The 21,585-nt window shown below is 41.9% G+C and overlaps 1 long non-coding RNA gene across 2 annotated transcripts; it reads right to left on the bottom strand.

Annotated features, from left to right (window-relative positions):
• Nucleotides 1-9,325: 9,325 nt before the first annotated feature.
• On the bottom strand, nucleotides 9,326-11,095 carry LOC148184771 (uncharacterized). 2 transcript variants are annotated; one of them, XR_015771986.1, is made up of 3 exons: nucleotides 10,981-11,095; nucleotides 10,234-10,323; nucleotides 9,326-10,137 (listed from the first exon to the last, which is right to left on the bottom strand). It is a non-coding gene; the product is annotated as an uncharacterized LOC148184771 (long non-coding RNA). The 2 variants fall into 2 exon arrangements; XR_015771987.1 differs by having other exon boundaries at nucleotides 10,234-10,327; nucleotides 10,806-11,079.
• Between the last annotated feature and the right edge of the window lie 10,490 nt (nucleotides 11,096-21,585).

Below are 21,585 nucleotides of genomic sequence, written 5' to 3'. Positions count from 1 at the left end.
GGTAACTTTTATTTTAATGTAAAGCCTGTATAACTCAAGAACTGAAGAAAAAGAAGTCCAGAAAAATAAAAGTTATTGTGTAAATAGAGCTGAGAGGAAAAGAAAATGATCTTGAAAAAAATGTGAGGTTTGCATGGCACATTTAGGAAAAAATCTTTCTCATTTATAGGTTATTTTAATCGCAAGAGGGCACCTGTTTGTTAAACCATATCACTTGAAGATTCTTGGGAGGTATAAAGATCACAGATTATGGCTTTGGCTACTGTTCAGCATATGAAATCAAGGAGTGGAGGAATTTAACAAGTGTGAGAGTGTTGTAAAAGCTGTCACCCAGCAGTAGTTGTGCTGGGAGAGCCAGTAGGCTTCGTGCAGCTCTGGCACTTGGTTGTCTACGTGTGCAGTCCCTGCAGTGCCCCTTTGATGAGGTCAGAAGTGACAGTGCTTGGCCTCCTGGAGCCCACCAGCACAGGGACAGTGGGAACAGCCCCTGGAGCAAGTGGTGTGACAGCCTGTGGGTGAGCAGCATGTTAAAAACACTCAGAGGGTCTTTGATTTAAGGGCTGAAGTGTCTCAGTGCTTTAGGGAGTGGAGCTGGCTGTAGACAGAGAGGAAAAGTAGCAAAAGAAGAGACGAGAAAGTGCAAACCAGAATTTTTGGAAAACACTTGTTCTACCCCGCCTTTGTTAAAAATTAAAACAAATATCCACCAGCTGAAAAATTATATTGAATAATTGCACTTCAGATACTGTGCCAACAAAACACACATGGGCCCTGGTGATAAAACATTTTCTCCCAGCGGAACAAATCACTTATCAGGCTATGATACAAAGTAAGGAAACATTTCAGTACAAGTGAACTTTAGCTTCACAATAGTTGCAATAAGGGAATGCTGACTTTCAGCTGCCTTATTTGGAGGAGCCTACCCACAGCCTTTACTTATCTGCTATTGTGTAATTTTTAATGTCATATCTGCTTATCCGTGCCCTATAATTATTTTCCACTAGAGACATGTACAGTTACTATTTTGCTGCCTCACACGTTTCCTTTAAATTTGCATCTCCCTCTTTTCTCAGCCACTTTGTTTCTCACTTTCTTTCCATACCATGACCATTTCCTCTCTTTCATTCATTTTCATATTATTTCTTCCCTTTCTTCAGTCTCTTTTTCCTTTCCCATCTTTCACATTCTGTGGGACACAAAGACTCATTTTTGCTTTTCCCTATTTCCTACTCCATGATGTTTTCGTCAAACTTGAGAAGAGAGAGAAAAATTTTGAGCAGCTTTTTCATTTATCCTGAGCTCTCTAGTCTTCTCTAGACTTTTCTCCATGTGAGGAAACGAGCAGTTTGACCAGAAGAGTTTATCAGAGCCACATCTGTACTGTGCTTTGGGGTGCCAGGAACTGGAACAAGACATGGGGTTGCAATGTAGAATAGTGGTCAGAAACAGCACCAAAATTTTTCATTATCCTGATATGAAGAAGAAGCCGAGATTCCCCTAAGAATCACAATTAAGCTGATTTGAAAAGCCTTGTGAAAAAGGAGACTGCAAAGGTGGTGTAACAGAAAGGTTTTGCTGAGAGGTCGAGGCATTTGTTTGCAGTGTGTTATTCCAAGGGCTGCTTCTGCCTGTTGTTGATGATACTTTAATTTTTTCTTCACCATGGATAGTCTTAAGATATGAAAATCACTCATGAAAGTGAAAAAAAGAAAGAAAAGAAGAAAAGAAAAGAAGAAAAGAAAAGAAAAGAAAAGAAAAGAAAAGAAAAGAAAAGAAAAGAAAAGAAAAGAAAAGAAAAGAAAAGAAAAGAAAAGAAAAGAAAAGAAAAGAAAAGAAAAGAAAAGAAAAGAAAAGAAAAGAAGAAAAGAAAAGAAGAAAAGAAAAGAAAAAAGCCCTAAGAGCCCTCCAAGCTCAGCAGGTGATACCACACTGGTTATTATTTAGAGTTGTTCCTCATTTTTAATCTGGGGGTTTTTTTGTTTGTTTATTTTTATTTTTGTTTTACAAATACTGGAGAAATGAAGGGAACATCCAAATTCCACCTGAGGAGATATGCTTTTTTTTAATGTTCAATACATATACTTTATATTATATACTATACATTATACTTTTTTATGTTCAATACATAATTTCCATATTATTCTTCATATTTAGAAAACATCCACAACTTCACAGGAGGTAAAGCAATCCCAAAAGCACCACTCTGCTCTTTCATTAAGGAGACTGGGAGACAGTATGTATGTTTTACCAGTCGGGTGTGTACAAAACAACAAATCTTGCAGGAAAAGGGTGCATCAGCTCTTCTTAAATATAGTGCCCATTTTCTGTGAGCATTTCATGGCTAGAGAGAACTTGTAGATGCAGAAAGTCTGTTGACACCACTTAGCCTAAGCCAAGACTGTTGCATTTTCCTTCTTTTCTCTCCTCAGCAGAGCAAAGGGGTTGTAATGGACCAGGCTGCTCCTTGTTGGAAGCAGCAAGTAGTGCCACGTATGACCTTTTGTTGCTTTGACATGCTACCTTATAAGCTGGTAGCTTTAAGAAATGCAAGGCAGAAAAATTTAATCTCCTGGAACATGATGTAAAGCCATTTAATTATTTTCAAGACATTCTTTGGGAATGACTGGGTTTGCTGCTTGAGGTGGGGCGAGTGCGTGTGACTAAAGGTTTGCACTTCACCAAAAAAGGCCTCCCGGGTGTCCCAGGGCTGTTCAGTCAGGCTGTTTCCTGGGCTGGCCTGTAAACTCTGGGCACTTGGAGATCATGGATGCTTTCCAACCAGGCTGCCAATTTTCAGGCCAGGCTGGATAATTCTCAGGCTCACCCACTGCTGCCCACGAGCTGCAGTTTCCATGCCCCTGACACTGCTTTTCTTTGGCTGCGCTCCCACCAAGCACCCACAGCATGACTCCAGCCCTGCCACTGCAAGAGATGGAGGCTCCTGAGTATTAAGGATGGGTGAGAGATGGATTTTTTTGGTGCACAGGGAATTCAGTGGGTTTGAAAAAGTCTTCTTTCTCAGAATTAAAAAAAAAAAAGAACTGATATATTTTCCTCAAATTTCCTATGAGGCCAAACCAAATCCCTCTCACTCTTAAAACCCCCTTTTTGAACTGCTCTCAAAGTTTCATTTTGATAAAAACTTGTCTCATTCTTACTCCACCTTGAAAAATATTTTTTTTCCATGTACTATAAAATGAAAGTCAAACCCTGGTAAGCCATCATTTCATGCTGAAAAACTAAAACATTTGCTTTCAGAAAGTTCAGGCAAGACGTTTGAAGACTTTCTCTAAGATATTATTTTTTATCAAATGAGGTGTTTTTTTTTTTTAATTCTTTTAATTTTAGAGGAAACCCTTTATTTTTAACAAATTGGCACATTTTTAGCTTTTTGTTTGTTTGTTTTGATTTTGTTTTTTGTTTTGTTTTGTTTTTCTGGTGGGAAAGAAGATTTTCATGCAGCTCTGTAGTGAGCTGGCCCATGGAGGTACTGTGAATGATTTTACCAATCAGTGGTAGAGAAGAGAAACATTTGCAACAAGACTTGACCTAGGGTCTCCTCAGCTTCTCCTCTCCAGTGATGTACCTGCTTCTCTTCCCTGTATCCTTGCACAAACCAACCACTCACCTAACCTACACTATAGGCAAAACTGGAGATTAGAGAAAAAGGGCTTCAGACACTGAAAGAAGCTGGAAAGCTACTCTAACCAGGTATATAGATCTTCACAGGTCTATGGACAGAAATGTGGGAAGATCTAATTCCCATCTACAGTGGCTGAGATTTAGTGCTCTTCTCCCTCGATACTCCATTTTTTCCTAGGAGAATTGTCTCCAAGGACTGGATCCAAAGATCATTGAAGCCAGCTGAGAAGATCCCTTATAATGAATTTTTCCATAGTTTTGAAAATCCTGACATTTCTATTTTTTTAATTATTTTTTTTCTAAATTAATTTTGAAGGAAGAAGAGCTGCTATTATTTATGCTCTCTTCTTTGCCAGCTATGGTAGTATTAGGTTTTGAACTGAGCTCTAAACCTTAATTACTGTACCAGCACTGCAAAAAAGCCATTCTAATTCTGGGAATACAAACATTCCGTTGTCTCTCAAAAGTCTCAGCTAGAATAAAATGTCTTTCAAAAGGCACTTAACTTTCAAAGCCAACTGCTCTGCTGTTCTTATCACCTTCAGCCTCTAGTCCTGGAAGTAAGTTTCATCACTTTCCTTATACAAAACCTAACCTAAAAGAACCGAAGCAGGGCTGTGGGTACAGAGATGTTTCTCCTCCCAAGGTGGGTGGAAGAATACATAGCACCGCTTTTTTAGAGAAAGGTTTTCCATCCATTCTCAGCCAAGGGAGACACATTTTGAGTTCACATTTCCACTGACCAGACAGGGCTACATGGCTCTCAAGGAGTTTCTGTGGCAATAGATGAAAATATTTGTATCTGGATTTGTCTTCTGCTGTTTTTGTCAACACCAGAAAAGGTCAATGTTTTTCCTTGGTCGGGGAAAGAAGATGTCTAGATTTACAGCAGCGTGAAAGTTGAAAGAAGAAAAGCAAGAAGTAGTTTTGGCTAGTGGCAGATCCTTCAGTGTCCAGGAGCCATTAACCTATTAAAAAGAAACTGTTTCTTTTTCTGTCTTCAGGACACTTCAGTCATTCCATAAGCTCAGATCCTTCCAAGCAACTCGGAGAGAGGTGAGTGCAGAAGCAAAGCTCCCCGAAAGGTCCCTGCTCATCTCTTCAAGCAGACGCTGCAGAGAGAAAGAAACAGCCTCATCGAGCCATAATGTCAAGAAAATAACTAAACTAGCTCTCTTTTCCTCTTGCTAGCCCCAGCATTTAACTTTTGACTTATAGAATCTAAACATAGCAACATGGCACTGAACAGAAGGCTTCCTAAATTTGGGGAATCTCAAGTCTTGTGTTTAAAGTCTAAAAGAATTATAATGCTTATTCTGCATTTCTTCAAAGTAAATCAACAACTAAGCATGATTCCTATCCTAGTGTTGTTGGAATGAGAAGCTAGATTCACAAAATGTTACATTGTGGAAATCTAGAGTAAGAGTGCATTAAATCTGAGTCTTGCCCAGCACACCGTCACTTTTCTGTCAGGTTCCCATCTCTACAACCTCTTTTTTACACTGTTTATTTCAAATGTAGCTCCCCTACATGTTTTGACTAGGAAATGAATATATGCAAGACCCCAGACCCCAGCAGCATGAGGAAGCAGACATTTAAAAACACATTTATCATTTCAAGGAAGCCATTCCAGGTTGCTTTTTCAGAGAGTGATTGAAAGCAGTTTAGGAAATGTAGAACACTAAAATAAGAAGGTGGAGACACAAATACTGGTATGCTCTCAAATTTGTTCAAGGAGATCAGGATTCTCAAGCATATAAGAGTAATTACCACAAAGTGTGGTTTCAGATCAAAATTCTTGGTTTTCCTCAACTAAGGCAGCAAAAAGTTGTCAAGTGGCACGTTTCAGGGTTAACAAAGCACTGGCTATTGCTCATGCCCACTGTTGGATGTAAGTGAATACAGAAATAACTCATCAATGGTTTGAATTGGCATTGGATTTTTAAATCTGGTGGTTCTGATTTTAATTTAACATATCCTGTGGTGCAGTGTGTGAAATATGTACTTAACCCAGATTGTTGTGAGATGAAAGCACACTCGTGTTTATTTTACATTATTTGCTGTAGTTTGTTGAAAGCCAACATTCCTGGGCAGTGAATGCAGCAGGGATGAATCATTTGAAGTAGGTGAGGGGTTAGCAGCTGGAAGAAAATGAAAGTTAAATAACTACATTAAATTTCAGCAAAATGGGTTAAAAAATGTAATGCTAGAGAAACTTTTATCTCCATTCTGAGAGAAGGTATTATGGTACTTATTTCTATGGGTTTTCCGCCAGCACTTTTAATGTCAGCTGTGATTAGAGGTAATTAATATCATACATTTCCTAACTTCAGAACTGAGGTGCTGAAGCAAAGTTAAATACAAATTGCTACCAAGAGCTGTAGAAAATGCACCAAATGACAGTATAGCACCAGGGAATCAATCCTAATGATTCATATCACCTTAGGAATCTTAATCAAGGACCAGGACATCACCAGATTGAGTATTGAATAGTGAAGGGAAAAAGATGGGCCCTGCACTAGAGAGCTTAGCACTGAGCCAAAGGGGAATGACAAAGTAGGCAAAGAGAATGGAAGGCAGAACAAAATGATGGAACAGCAGCACCAGAAATGCACAGGGGCAGTCCACAGTAAAGATTTTCTGAGAGCTTGCAGCAGTGATTTTGACAGAAGACAAGAGAGTGGCTGCGTGGGTGTTTGTGGTGGGCCCGTCTCACACCTTAGTGGTGGGAGTGATGGGCAGAGGTGCCTGCCTGAAAATCTATCACGTGGGAAAGATGGGCTAGATGAGGGCAGAAATCATATCTGGCTAGTGAATGATGTACTTGAGCCTTGAAAGCAGAAGGAAGGGGCTTCTCCTGAGCATATCAGGGCAGAGGAAGGGGGCCAAAGGCAGCAGCAGCAGAGCAAAAGCCTCCCCTGAGAAAAGGATGCTCATAGCAGTGTTTGAGCTGGGTACAAGTTGGATGAGACAGTGCTTTTCAAGGCCAGAAAGAAAAAGAGGTGGGAGTAGCTGAGATTCGAAATGCCAGAAGCCTGCACAGGATTTTTAGCTGAAAGGAGACGAAAGGCCACAAAGTAAAGATGGTATTGAGAAAAAAAAAAAATCAAAAAAAAACACTGAGGATGCGAGAAGTCTGAGACAAAGATGTGTCGTAGGATGCCTGTGGGACAGGCAGCATGCTCCTGAGGCCATGGGGTAGCTCCCAGAGCTGTCAGCTGAGCAGCTCTGCTCCCACCACGCTGGGCTGCAGCTGACAGGGAGTTGTCTTTTGGGTGGTGTTAGAGGGAGAGGCCTCAACTGGGAGAGATGGAGCAGGGAAGCAGATCTGTAAATCACAAGAGACTGGGATAGGGAATTTGAATTTGGATCTGTAGGTGAGGTTGCACAAAGACAATACAAAGGCACAGAGAGAAGCAGAAGAGAGAAGCAGATTCAGAAGTCCCTGGAGAGTGGGGCAGTGAACAGGAACATCTGCAGAAGGAGACTTGAGCAAGGAAGAGAAGCCAGTGGGTCGCCAAGAGAGGATGGTGGGTCCATGGGTGCCTGGCCAGTGAAAGACTCAGGTGGTGCCCTCAGGTCTGTGTGCTTCTCCTCGTGATTTCACAGGCTGCTCTGCAGAGGTCTCCTGCTGGTCTCTGACTTCCTTGGTCTTCAGCTGCTCTTCTCTCCTTGCTCAGGTGTGAACAAACACCAAGGAGACAGAGGACAGGCTGGGACATCCTGAATTATCTACCAGCACCTGAAAGATCAGCATTGCTGAAGCCCAGAAGTATTGAAAGGTGTCAGAGTCAGGGAATCAGTTGGGCAGGTGCACTGAGGAGTGCAGAGAGCTGGGAAAGAAGGGGCAGAACAACAAGAGGCTTTCCCTGGGCTAGCAAACACTTGAGATGCACAGCTACAGGGTCCATCATCACCCTGCTCCCCCGATTTCAGTTTTCAGAGACAGCATGGTTTTAGTCCTTCATCATGCTGTCAGTCTGGTCCAGATGGCAGACGCTCAGAGCAAAGCAGTTATTCACCAGGAGAGGGATTGGAAAAGGACAGTCTTTGTCTAAAAGCAGTAAAGTTGCATTCAGTGAAGGCTGTACTATATCTAAGAGCAGTAAGGGCTAGACTGATGTAAAATGAAGGTGGTCCTGTGACTTTGGTTATTCTCTGAATTTTATGTATATCTTCCATATCTCTGAATAATACAAATTTTTGTTTAGCATAGGCTCTTGTCCTTCAAAAATCATGGGAATAGTTTATCTGGCTAGATAAATGTTTCCTGGTTGCTCTTTCCATTAATTCTCTCAGTCTTTACTGAGGGGCAGAAAGATAGGGATGCTTAAATTTCTAGAATCATTAAAGTTGGAAAAGACCTGTGAGCTCACTGAGTCCAACCCAGCACTTCCACATGCACTACTAAACCATGTCCCCACCTACCATATCTTGATGGCTTCTGAACATTTCCAGGGATGGTGATTCCACCACTTCCCTGGGCAGCCTGCTCCAACACCTGATCCCCTTTTTAGTGCAGAAATGTTCCCTGATACCCAACCTAACCATCCCCTGGTGCAATTCTAAGACTTCCTTTGGAGACGCTCACTTAAATTCAGCGTACAGGTACCTGCTTGAGTTCTGGGCTGATCTCAGGCGCAGAGGTTGTCAGCGCAGGTGCTGCTGCTGAAAGCCCTTGCTGCCTCACTTCTTTGCCAGAAGAACTGATGCCCAGAACTTCAGGACCCGGTGGCGGATGGACGTGGCTGTGACAGCGAGCCGCTGGCTCCGGGCTGCCTGCGGGCTCATCCCGGGAGGCCCCGGAGCGCTCCCGTTGGGATCCGCGGGGTTTGGGGAGCTGCGGGAGGGGAAGCGGCGGCTGCAGCGCGGAGCGGCGCCCGCCCGGGGGAGCGCAGGCACCGCCGGCACCGCGGGGCTCCGCGGAGCGCTCCGAGCTGCAGCGGCCGCTTACACCCCATTCCCAATAAAACACTTCCCCCCTTCCGTGCCTTGCATAAACTCCCCCCCCCCCCCCTTTTTTTTTCCCCCCCTCTCTCTCTCCTTCTTTTTTTTTTTTTTTTTTAATTTTTTTTTTCCCCATTATCGAAGCTCTCAAATATTCCGAGAGAGGTTACAAAATGTGTTTACTTACAAATTTGGAAGTAGCGACAAGACGCAATGCAGTGAATTTGTCATCTGCTCATGACTAGCAGATGGTCCTCCTTCTTTGCAAGCAAGCTGCGTGAGTCACATCTTGCCTGGTTTGTAGGATCGAGCCGAGGAGCTCTCTGGCACCAGGGTGGACAGAGTCGCCCATCCTGATCCTGCCCACACAGCCAGTGGGCTCTCTGGCACTGGGTGGATCTCACCGTGCCTTTTGGAAAGGTTCCTCATCCCTCCTGCTTCCAGGGCAGGTTAATCCGGGCTCACTCCTGTCTGTAGACACTGCTTCACGTGGCTCTTGCGGTGCAAAGGGATCTTTAAATGGGAACATATTGCATTAAGGTTTTACAGATGAGCTGAAAGAGAGAACTCTGAGTTATGCTTAAACAGACTCATTTTTCAGCTGTGGATGAAGCCAAAGTGGGAAATGCAAAAAAGCCTGATGAGACCCTTTTGCTTGGAATCAGTGCTGCTGCAGACCAGGGCTGCTGTGAAAACCCAGATCCCTGCATCAAGGCATGATATGTTGAAGGTGGCTCTGAGCTACGCTCTTAGTAATAATACAAAATTAAAGAAGTGCAGCTCTGCATTGGTTAGAGGTCTGTGCAGAGCTTGCAGAACTGGAGTTGCTTGTCCTGGTAAACAGATAAGGCTCAATTTTATTACAGGTATGTTAGAAAGTTGTTTTACAAGATTAAAGTCATCTAACATTCTCTCCTGCCTTCCCTCTCTGGTTTGAGTTGATTTCTCTTGATAGTTTTTACTCAGTTGTGACACATTCCTGGTTCTGTCTTGTCACGTAAATCTGCATGATTTGTTTTCCTCAAGATTTGTGTCTGTGTGTGCATATTCTTCACAGCAGAGCAAGAGGGAGCAAGTTTTAATGATACAAAAATGAGATATTAAGAGAGATGAGGAAAACTCAGGGAAGACATCAACCTTAAAATATTTTTAATTTTTTTTTTGCAAAGTGGACAGGTTTCAGGTTGACAGACTCTTTTAGAATGAATTCATTTCCAAAGCTGTCACTTATTTGTATGGCATAATACTTGTTGCTCTTTGCTGGATGCGAGAGTTCCACTTGCTCACAGCAGCCATGGGTAAGTTGTACACTCCCAACAGATGCTCACATGTTTACACAATGTGAGACACACAAATGGTGCTTGACATTCTGTAGGTAGCAGAGTCCATGTGAATAATGTAAAGAAAGTGCTGGGTTTCCTTGCCTTTCAGTTTCTTCTGGAGTGTTTTCTTGGCTGGTTTTCATAGAAGAGCACTCCAGATAAAGGCACTCTTCATAGGTAAGAACAGAGAAACAATCCTCTTATTTTCTGAAAGAAATACTAAAATCTGTGGAGGACAGTGAGGAAACTCATGTTAACCTGGTAACTAATCCAAGCCTGGCACCAGGAACTCCGATTTGGAGATCCTGGAGGTGTAACCAACCTGTGAGCACCTTGGAACAGCCACAGTCCATCGCTGACATTTCTTCCAAAGTCTTCTGTTTCAGAGGTCAGGTGCTGCACTGGGAACTGCCTCCCTGCAAGGAGACAGAGTTTGAGCTGTGTGAGCTCTGTCTGAGCTCCTCACCTGTAGCTGTGAAGGTGCTGCTGCTGAATTGTCATGCAGAGTGTGGGAATGAGAGAGAAAGAGGAATTGAGGGCTGGTTGTAAAGAAAACATGAGGGGGTTGCTTGCAGAGGTGGATGGTCTCCAGGTTTGGGGTGATATTCACGGGGGCCCGTGAGGACTCCAGTGCATCTAACCAGCATCAGGAAAGTCCACCAAAGTGCCAAGAATAGGTTTGTTCTCTTGGTCCCTGAAATGAGCCCCCTCTCTTCTCTCATTGCTGCCAATAAATCCAGGATTAGGAGGCTGACAGCCTCCTACATGCTCTGCAAGAATACAGTGACCACATACAAAATTTATAGCCTACAATATTGCCGTAGGTGGGGATATAAAATACTTTTGTGGGGTTTTTAGGCTTGGGATTCCCCGTGGGTGCTGGCAGTGACACACCTATCCTGATACTTTATCCCCCCGGAGTAAGGCACGCAGGAAGAGAGGGCTGGTGTGCCCCAGGTCAGTGCAGAGTGCCAGGGATAGATGCTGTCCCAGGTGCTCTGGCAGGGTGCAGGTTACACCTTTGTTCGATGCACCTCGAGCCTGGCTTTTGTTCCTCAGTCAGATCCACTTGCCTCAGGTCAAGGCTGCTTTCTTTTTACTCTGTCAAAACCTTACAGCCCTGGCTGGTTGCCCTCTTGGACAGCCTCATTCACCACCTAAGACCCTCCCTTAGGGCCTCAGCAGAGAACTGCTTGGATGGGGAGCATGGGCTTTCTAAAACATGGGCACCACAGCTGGTCAGCATTAGCCTGGTGGGTTTTCCTTGCTAACAGCATGCACTGCTTACCCCTGATTACTGCTGCTTCACCAGCTTTGGTGACCCCATGCTCACAGAGGGGAAGGAGACAAAAAGGAATGCTTGAAAAAGTCCATGGGAGGCCCAAGTGTGAAGTCTGCATGGGGAAAATTAATTCAACAGAAGTTGTGAATAAAAAGGAGTGGTATAGTGAGCTCACACAGGCTTGACATTCCTTGGTTTCCACAATGTCTGGGATCTGGATCTGAAAATCCTGGGTGAAACCATCTAAGGAAGATGAGGTGGTAAAGGCTCTCACTTGTGTCTTCTTCGTTGCTGTTGGAAGTGGAGGATCACAGCTGTGAAATTTAGATGCTATGAAGGACTGCTAGGCAGCCAGCATCTGTGAGGTTTCACCTCTGAGCTGAAGCTGACTTGCAGTGGGCAAGATTCTCATTACTTTTGGGTTTGCTTTTGGGTTTACTGGGATGAATACAAAATATAATTCATTCCAGCAAAAGAAGAGCTGCACCTCCATTGGAGGTGCTTTGGGTAAGTGGGAATCTCTGAGGTACATATTCTGTAACTCACCATGAGACTTTAAATGAGGTACCTGGGAAACTGAGAAATGAGAAGCCACTGGAAAACCCATCATCTCAGTGTTGGATTTTCACAAGACAAGAGGCTTGGAAGTAAATTTAAATTTAAACTTAAATTTAAATTTAAGGCCCCTTCTAGCCCAAGCCATCCTGCGATTCTATGATATTTGGGAAAGGGCAGAAACCCAGATGCAGAAACCCAACAGAGCTACCTTCTAAGTTATTTAGTTTAAAGCTCATGGAAACCAGATAAGCCTATGGATAAAATATTAAAGAAAAACTTCAAAACTTGCTGTTAAGTAACTATAACAAAGCAGGCAGATGTCCTGGCTGCACTAACACATGACAGTATCCAGTCCCTACACCTTATCCGTGCCTGAGCTGCCAGCATATTCAGCTATTCAAAAAGCTGCCAGCATATTCAGTATTCAGCTATTTCAAAAAGACCTTGCCAAGATCAACTGTTTAATGCATGCTTTGTGTATCTGGGGTGAAGAAGACACAATAGAATGGCAAATCTTACCCAGAAACAGCATTGCATTTCTGGATTTCCAACCTATCTTAGCCTCAAGCAAGGGAGAAGTTTGTACAGCAGTTAAGATGATTAACCATGACTGACGCCACATGCATCCTAGGCTGGAAGAACTGCTAAATCTCCAAATTTTGCCCAGTCATGTCACTGAAAGTGATTCCATACACCTGAAGAAGATTGCTACACCCAAATGTTTATTTTTCTGGTGATACTGGCTGACCTACTTTTGCCTACCAGGGGAAGTACAAACTGTTCCTATCCAAATGTCCTGAGATCATCCCAGATGAGCTCTCAGACCTGTTTGAAATTATATTCTGGGTCCAGCCTGACAGAAAGCTGAGATCAACACCTTGCACTCCCTTTTCCAGCAGCCTTTGCGTGCCTGGCTGCGGCTCTGAATTAAAAAAATCTCTCCCAAAAAGTAACCCAAGGATTTGACTTTGTCAGGAAAGAAGAAGTGATAAGACTGTGGCTGTCTTCCAGGGCACATAAGGGAGAGCTTCTGGTCCTGCTGCAAGGCAGATCTCCTGCTGGGAAGTCCTGTGGGAGGAAGGAGTGTAATTTTGTGGGACCAGCATTAAGGATGAACTCAGCATTCACTACTGGATGTGAAATAGCCCCTTGAAGCTGAATCCAGCTCTTCTCAATCTCTAAAAGAAAGAACTGTAGATTTGCTAAGGAAAACTAAGCCTGTGGTCTCAGGGGATATGAGATACACTTTTATTGTTAATTTGTATATTTGCCTTGCTGCAAATGTCATCTAAAGCTGTGTAGGAGGAACGTATTGGGAGGTGTTTTTTTCAAATTTGTTTTATTTGGTGTAGACACACTCTGAAATAAACCTGAAGCCTGGGAGGGTTAGGAGGCATGGAGGCTGTGCTTGAACCTTAACCCCATGAATGTTCTTCTCCTCCCCATGGGCTCTGGCTGCACAGCCCACACAGGGCTCCCCAAATTATCCCAAAGTGATAGGGATCGATGTGGCTTGTAACTTCTTCCTTAACTTCCTCACTATTGATGTTTTCTAACAAGAAATCCAAACTGTGACAGGGGAAATGAGTGAAGAAAGACCTTTCGAAAGAGGAGCAAAATGGGAGCTGATTCAAGCATCTGTAATTAGCTAATGGCTGTGAATATTTATGAAATCTCCCAGCAGTGGCAGTGAAGTGCTGATCCTGGAGAAGTGGACGCCCTCTTCCTTGATGTCTTTAATCTTTGCAGTCCCAGCTGCCATGGCTCGACTCTTGGAAAACCCCACCCTCTTTTTGGCCTCTGATCAAAATCAATATTTCAGAGTGAAATCAGAACGGCAAAGGAGTTAAACAAAAGTTCAGATAAGCATAACAAATACTGGAAAGATGAGATCCTCCAAGCAGAGTGCTCTAGAAAGCACTCCCGTTAATCTGGGCAAGGCTCTCATCAATTGCTCTGTGCAGGAAGAGCTATTCTTGGACTCATAAGGAGGTAAGGGATTTATTTCCTCAGCTGCATGGAGTCATGCTATGAGATATCATAAAGTAAGAATAATTAGGATTTGCACTTTCGACACACAAGATTTGTAGGTTTTCCTGTGTTTCCAGTCCTTTCCAGATATACCTTTCCTAAGTGGTAGTCAGGATTTCTGTACCATTTAACTATATAATCCTTACAAGTAACTTTTTTATGTCTGTGTGGTAAGTGGCTGTGTTGATTTGCACTTGAGCATCTGTAGATGAATTTGGTAATTAATTCTTCGGTATGATAACAAAATAAAATATTGAAGTGTATTTTAATTCGAGCAGTTCAGTGGTGATCCAGCAATGTGGATTTCATTTTCCTGGCAATACCTTGACTGCAGTTAAGACATATCCCAGAAAAAAATGATGGTAAAATCCAGAATGGTCACATCAGGTTAATTGGTTTCAATGGCAATATGAGGAGCTTGCACTAACACACAGAGCTGAATTTTCAGGGTGTGGGAAGCAAGTGTGCAAAGGGTCTGATGATTAACTTTCTGGCACCAGTTGCTTTTCTGTGACACTGCAATCATTACTTCAGGCAAAAACAAAGCATTTTGTTGCTTCATCGGCAGAAAAAAACCCTGTGCAGCTCCATCTTCTGCCAAGCCTGAGCCTTCTCTTCCTTTCTGTGCATATGGAGAGACTGTGGCAGCACTGTGGAAGAGACCAGAGTGAAGGTGCCAGGAGAGCAGAGATCCCAGTGCCCAGCTGAGGTTTTTGTGATGGGGTGGAGCCCAGGAACAATCCATTCCACTGTAACTTTTGAGATCTACTCAAAACACTTGAGTGTTTTGAGAACAGATCTCACAAACAGATCTACACAGAAAAACAGATCTACACAAACACTTTTGAGGTGTTTGGTTTTACAGAGAAACAAACAGATTTTTTTTTTTTTCATTTTCAGAGCCCCAATTTGGATTTCTTGTGAAGTTGAGTGTTGTTTGTGTCTGGACCATGGCTGATTGTTGCTAATTTTGATGCAGAGTTTGACTTTCCCTGCAGAGCAAAGGGTTTGATGCTTTTCTTCAAAGGCAGTGCAGATGGTTTATTGTGTGTCAGAGATCCAAGGAAGCTTAAATAGATAAATTTAAAAATGAGGTCCAGGACTTAGAGAGACTGGTTGATTCCTGGTAGGTAAAGCCAAGTTAGAACATGGCCACTGCCAAAGTGACTGTGGGACCAAACTGGATTGGGATCCTACAACTTCTGCCTATTCCCTCACACCTTTTTACTGAATAGTGCCTGGGCTGGCACTCATTTAGGCTTCCATTGATGCTACTGCTATAGAACAGAAAAACCATCATACACTTCATTTTAAGGTTTCTGAATCAGGAAGATATAATCATTAAGGGAATGATTTATACAAAACTGCTAATTGATGAGCCAGGGGAGAGCAGAACTTCTTTCCTAAAGAGCAACAGCTCATGTCAGAAAGGAGTACAATGTCACTGCTGTGAGATGACTGTTTTTAAATGTGGTTGTTTTACTGCCATTCAGAGTCATAGGATGGTTTGGGTTGGAGGGGACCCTAAAGATCACCCAGTCCCAACTCCCTGGTGTGGGCATGGACACCTTCCACTAGAGCAGGTAGAAGAGGGGGTAAAAAAAAGAACCCCTGTGGGAAAGCAGGTGTGTGGTACAGTGTGACAGGCAAGGTGGTGCTGAGCAGTCCTGAAAGTACAGGAAGTCACAGGAATGGGAAGATCCAAGGGGGAAAGAGTGGGAAAAATACTCGCTTTAAGCAGATGAAGAAGTTGCAGCAGATTTCCCTTCATCTGAGTAATTCCAGGCCAAGGTGCTTCCCCAGCAGTGCACCCCTGAGTCTGCTACAGAAACATAATTACACATTCTTCCCCAAAATTTTCCCAAAAGTTGCAATGGTCCAGAATAAAAAATTGCAGCTATTATAAAATTAATATTACTCTGTATCACATCTGCATCTCTTAAATGCATGCCACTCAAAATTCTTGCTGGTTTTGTCGGTCACGTGCTCAAAAACTCTTTCAATGCACTAAGAAGAATCGTAAAAACTCTAAATCAGGTGTTTAAGTCTTCACAACCATGCTAACTTGAAAGAAATTCAACCTCCCAGGCAGAGAGCCAGGTTTTGCTATTGCGAAAAATGGTTCTCCTGCATGTGCTAAGGGATTAGATGTTCCTGATGTTCTAGACAAAGGCAATGTAGGTTTTCCAATGGTGATAAAATGCAAATTTCACCCATAAGTCTTTCTGTTGTCAGGGAGGAGAACAATCTACCCGTGTGTGTATGTATGTGTGTGCTTAAAAATTTTAAAAATTAAAATCTGCTGATAAAGGGAGTGTAAAAGGGTATGACTTCTCCAGAATTATTTTTTTTTTTGGAGACAAATATACTGAATTGCAACAAAAATATAGCTAATCTATAAGTAACTTAATCATTAATCTTTAAGTAACTTAAACTGTAGTGTTTAATATTAATATGGACATGTAGCCTGTGGCTTATCAAAGTATAGGAACCATATTGACAAGTGAAGTGTTGGATCAAGAAATAAATTTTGCAGGATCAGAAACAGTCACAACACAAACAAAATAAAGAAAGTCCAATAACAGGAAAGGCAGAGCATCTGTACTAGTTATGACTGATTTTCCATTGCCCTACATCCTTGGTAGCAATTAGGTGTGGCTATAAAATGTTGTTAAAAGACTAAATTGAATATCTGGTTTACAGTGACTTGGCTGAACGTTTGAGCTGCTCATGGTGGATTAAACTGTGCAGTCACAGAGGGATAAATTTGCAATTTGCAACCAAGAGCATTCATATTTTAGTGAATCAACACGAGAAAATTGACTTTTATTACTGAAATTCCAAATGTATCCTAGCCCTAGGACACATGATGTCCAGAATGCCCTTACTTACAGTCTGCACCTGAACTGTCTTTCACAGGACAGGATGCTGGTTTGGCAGCATTCACCATTGCTGACAAATGCTCTTTGAAAACCTGGGCAAGATAGTCTGAAAGGTGATGCACAGACCAAGTTAATCCCCTTCAGCAGAATTGGTTCTCTGCCCTCATCTGTGGTTTTATCAAAAACTAACCAGGGGCTTTAAAACATATTTTGAACTTGTGTCAGAGAAATGAGATGAGTTCAAGAGCTCCTGGAGCGCTCTGCCCATCTGCCTACAACGGGAGTGAAGCTCCACATGGCAAATCCCGCCTGCATATGGATGTTGAGCCTCTATTTCCCTTTTCAAGGTGGTGTCCACCTGCTTCAGATGGAGATTTAGACAGCTTTTAGCCAGAGGGACCCTGCCATGGTGCTGGCTGGAGGGAAATCCAAAACAGAAGTGTTTAATCATGGATAGATTCTTCACTTTACGCAAAATGTGTTGTGACACATTATCTCTTCACCATGTAGCAAAGTGTACTTTGCAGCGATTGAAGAAATTCGGTTAAATCCAGCCTGTACTTGTGTTCGGGCTCGTTATTTATAGCAAGTGTGGGAGTGTGTTGGCCCCTTCTGACAGCATATCATGGCCATCTTAAATCCTGAAAGCACTTTTTTTGTTGTTGTTGCCACGGTAAATCTTTAAGAAGTTTAATCTTAAATTTATGAGTGATTTGGAGACCAGTCTGTTCATGACACATTAACAAAATTAGACCAGGAAATGTTTTGCTGAACAAACTCTGGTGCTTTTATAAGGAGTGAGGTTGTTGGGAGTGTGCTCCCTGCAGTGTGTGCTGCCAAGGCATGGCCTCCACGGCCCACAGGGATGAGTGTGGATGTGTTTGCCCCATGGTATTTCAAGGAAAAATATTTACTGAACCAGCCTAAGAGATTTAGCAAATCAAATCTCAAGGTGTTAGAGAGGACACTTAGCACGGTATGAATTGGAGTTTCAACAGTGAGCAAAAGAGTTAATTTTGCTTCAAGAAGACATAGAAATAATTTTTTTTTTCTTGCTAATTAAATATGAAACACACTAACTGTATGCAAGTGTAATTTTCTTATCTTATTAGCCATGTTCATTTCTGAAGTGAATAACTACCAGCACTGGTACAGTATATGGGCAGAATAATAGTCAAACTGATTTTTACTTTAATCTCTGAATACAATTAGCATAATTTAAACTGTTATAAGATACAGCAGATAGAAATCACATTATAGAGACTGTAGGTGGAGAGGTGGGTGGTCACATGCAGAGGGAAAACTGGAAGAGCACTTAAAATACAGCCGAATAATAAGCATTCAGGAGAATGTAAAGCTACATGGAGTTGAAAGGCACATTATTTTAAGAGATGGGGGAAGAAAAGTGGGAAATCATGAGCAAGGTTCAAGGACTTCTGTTACTGCAGGGCCTGATCCCAAGAAATGCTGTCATAAGAGATGTAGCTCATACAACTGTTTTATGGGGCATGAATCCCAAATTCCACTTTCTTCAGAGGAGAGAACAGCCCAGTGGAGACAGACAGATCACGTCTTGCCTGACCAGATGGAAAGAGAAGCACTCAAGATACGATGGGGGAAGGAAAGAGGCAGTTCAGATGGGGAACCAGAGAGATGGACCATGGGTGTAAAGTGTGTGTTTGAGTGAGTTGTGCATGAGAGCAGGGATAGAAGAAGGAAAAATAAGAGAGAAAGAACAGGGCTGAATGAGGAGACTGGGTCTGGAAATCCTGAATTGTAGGCTGGGGCTGACTGAACAGTCAGCACCCATGAGTGTGGGAAGGAAGTGACATGAACAAGGAGAGGAGAGAGGGACAAGCTGGTGAAGATAAACCCAGGCTTGAGGGGAGTGGAAAGAAGGTGCTGCCTGACAACAGAAGGTGCTTCCTGAAGTCTGGGAAGCTCACATCATCCTACTCCTCTGCTGTCAGCAAATATCCATACAGCCTCTGAGAAGCCATTATAAATCACCTGCCACTGCAGCTGCTCCATGGAAAAGAAAGGATTACAGCTGAAAACTTGGGAAACATTCTGAACTCTTTTTCCTTTCAAATGCTTGCTTGCCCTCTCCATTTACATCCTGCACTAGTTTCTGCCATGTTTTTCAAGCAAGTAACAAAATTAAGGCCAGGAATCTAGTCTATTTAACCTGTAATAATCTGATGTTTGCCATAACTAAATCTCTGTGGCCCCTTTTTAATTGCTGCAAGGAAATCCACAGGATTTGTTATTTAGTACAGAGTGGTCTGAAATGTTAACAAGCTGTACAGCATGTATTAATCATGGGGTAAATTTTATCTATATCCTGACAATTTACCCAGAGCATGTTGTTTGAAAAGAACTAGAAATGTTCTTCATCATAATATGAGTGAGGGCATTCTGTGGCCAGGCCTTACTGCTGGAGTACAGAACACGACTTTGACGTATTTTTCACATCAAATTGATAGATTTCCTATCATAAAGACTTTTCTGAAGTATAGAGCATGGACCTCACTCCTGAGTGGCTGTTCCTTTGTTGCAGTGCTCTCTGCTCTTTGAAACATCCTACAAAAAAAAAAAAAAAAAAAAAAAAGCAATCTCCAGACTTAATTCACTGCTACATAATAGAAGGTGTTGTCAGCAAGTGGCACTTGCAAAAGCAGCCTTCCAGCTGGGTGGATGTCAGACTGGAAGTCCAGTGATTCGGTCCCTTTGGTCCCAGGCTGCCCAGAGATCCCCTACAGAGCTTCCATACAGAGGTGAAAATATTCTGCTTTTTTGAATCAGCCCTACTTGCATTTTTACAATGAATTAAGCAGATCTACACTGATGTATGAACTGTACTCTGTGTTTGTGTGTGAACAGAGATTGGCCAGAAAATCTTAGAATCATTAATTAAATCAATGTATATCACCTGCAGAAATATGTGCACTGAGCAGTGTTTGTAGATGAGCAGTACATGTAAAGATCCATGCATGCTGTGCAGATGTACTTTTGGCAAAGATGACAGACAATGATACTTCCTGAGAAGACTTTCAAGGTTTCAATCTTTTCAAGCTTTTTGTTTACTCAGTTAATATTGGCTGTATTTAATGCACCAAGAAAAAGCATTCCAATTGCTCTGAAGCACTCTGTTGCAAAAAAAAAAGAAAAAAAAAATTTCAGCAAAACCAGTTCAGTAATTGTTTGGTAGGATTTTTTTTCCAGTTTTTCTTGTACATTTTGTACTTCATAGACTTTTAAATGAGATTAACCTTTAATGCCTAGAAAACAGGTAGTGATATCTGTCTGAGAAAGAGACTTACAAATACACAAGTGTTTGTATTTCTAAAGATGACAATGAAGGCAGCAAGTAAATTGTGTCACTGTATATTTAACACTCTCTAGTTCTGCTATTTGATTTAGAAAAAAAAGTTATGAAAGACTACGAAGTGCTAACGAGGACAGCCCTCACCAAGCCCAAACTCTTAAGAAATAGCAGCAGTCCTGCAGCATTGCATTTGTCTCTCAGTGCCAGGGCTCTATATTTAACAAGCTTTCCCCAGCTCCCACACCCAGATGAATTCATTGGAATGCAGTAGGAAAGCAAGAGCTCATCTGACTCATTAGGAAGCTCATATGCAATTACCATCAATTAAAAATTCCTTCTAGAGCCACCGTGTGAATTTGGGTATGCTGAAAGAAATGAAATCATCAGGATCTCTGTAAGCAGGACTTAGCTTTGCATAGAGCTCAGGACAAACTCAGAGTTGATTAATCTGCAAAAATAATTAGCTGATGTGCCGAGTAAAGTGTGGGATCCTCAGAGAACTTGTGTTGGATGGAGTTTTACATCTTCCACTTCACCGTCTGTGGCTTGCAAGCAACAGAGCCAAAGAAAAGCTTCTCTATATTGGGAATGTATTGAAAAAAAAAAAAAACAAACTGTTGTAACAACATGTTTTGTTGATATGAAATTATTTTCTCTTTCTTTTCCCCAGCCGCTAGCAAGGAAAAAAGTTTAGAGGTGGAAATGTAATGACAAGTGATTTACAGATGGATTCCATTTTCACTATATTCCTATTAAGATGGGTTGTAAACACTTTCCTTTCATAGCCCAAGATCTTTCTCAGAATCTGTTCTGTTTAGGTTTAACTTGTTAGATTTGGAATAAGCTCTTCAAACGACTGAGCAGCTCTTGAGCCAACCCAACAGAATCGAGGTGCCTCTGTCATAAATTTTCATTGAAAAGTTTTATTTTAACTTGAACCTTACCTGTGCATCTGACGTTTTAACACTATTGAAAGTTTACATCCTATTAATTAAACCTTTTATAAAAGCTTGAAAAAATAAAACAGAGCAATTAAAAGTATATGTACATATAATTTCACAGGCATTTTAGAAGTCTATACAATAAACCAAGCATGTGCTTATGCTATACTTATTTGTATTCACTATTTATAAGAAGCAGCAAATTCTACTTTTATCTGTAAAGCAGAGCAATACCTGGATATCTAGGACTTTTTTATTGTTTCTTTCTGAAAAATAAAAATGGTGAAAACCCCCAAACTTAACTGTGAGTACTTTAGAGCCAGAACTGCCATTTCTGTCACTATTTATGTTCTAGTGGTGCCAAGAGAATTTTTATGTTTAGGTCTTTAAAAGTCTATAATGAAGAATTTCCACACGTGGAAAGCACCCAGACCTCCACCAAAACCTATAGGAGCTGCACAAAAAATAAACAGCCCTAGAGTGCAGACACTGATCTCAGAATAAAGATCATTCTACTTCCTTCACAGTTTGCCTTAGGAGAAACAAGACAGCCCAAACAAATCCTTTTGGTTTTGTGAGGGTTTGTTTTTCTTTTAATAAATGCAAAGTGGTTCAAAAACTTTGGTCTGAGTTTGAATGTTGGGTCTCCTTC

This window comes from Pseudopodoces humilis, chromosome 2 (genome assembly GCF_049639895.1).
Source record: "Pseudopodoces humilis isolate 2021_Gansu_Grassland_sample_001 chromosome 2, ASM4963989v1, whole genome shotgun sequence".
Lineage (NCBI taxonomy): Eukaryota > Metazoa > Chordata > Aves > Passeriformes > Paridae > Pseudopodoces > Pseudopodoces humilis.
The sequence above is the reverse complement of the archived record's forward strand: the minus strand, read 5'-3'. Positions and strand labels throughout refer to the sequence as shown.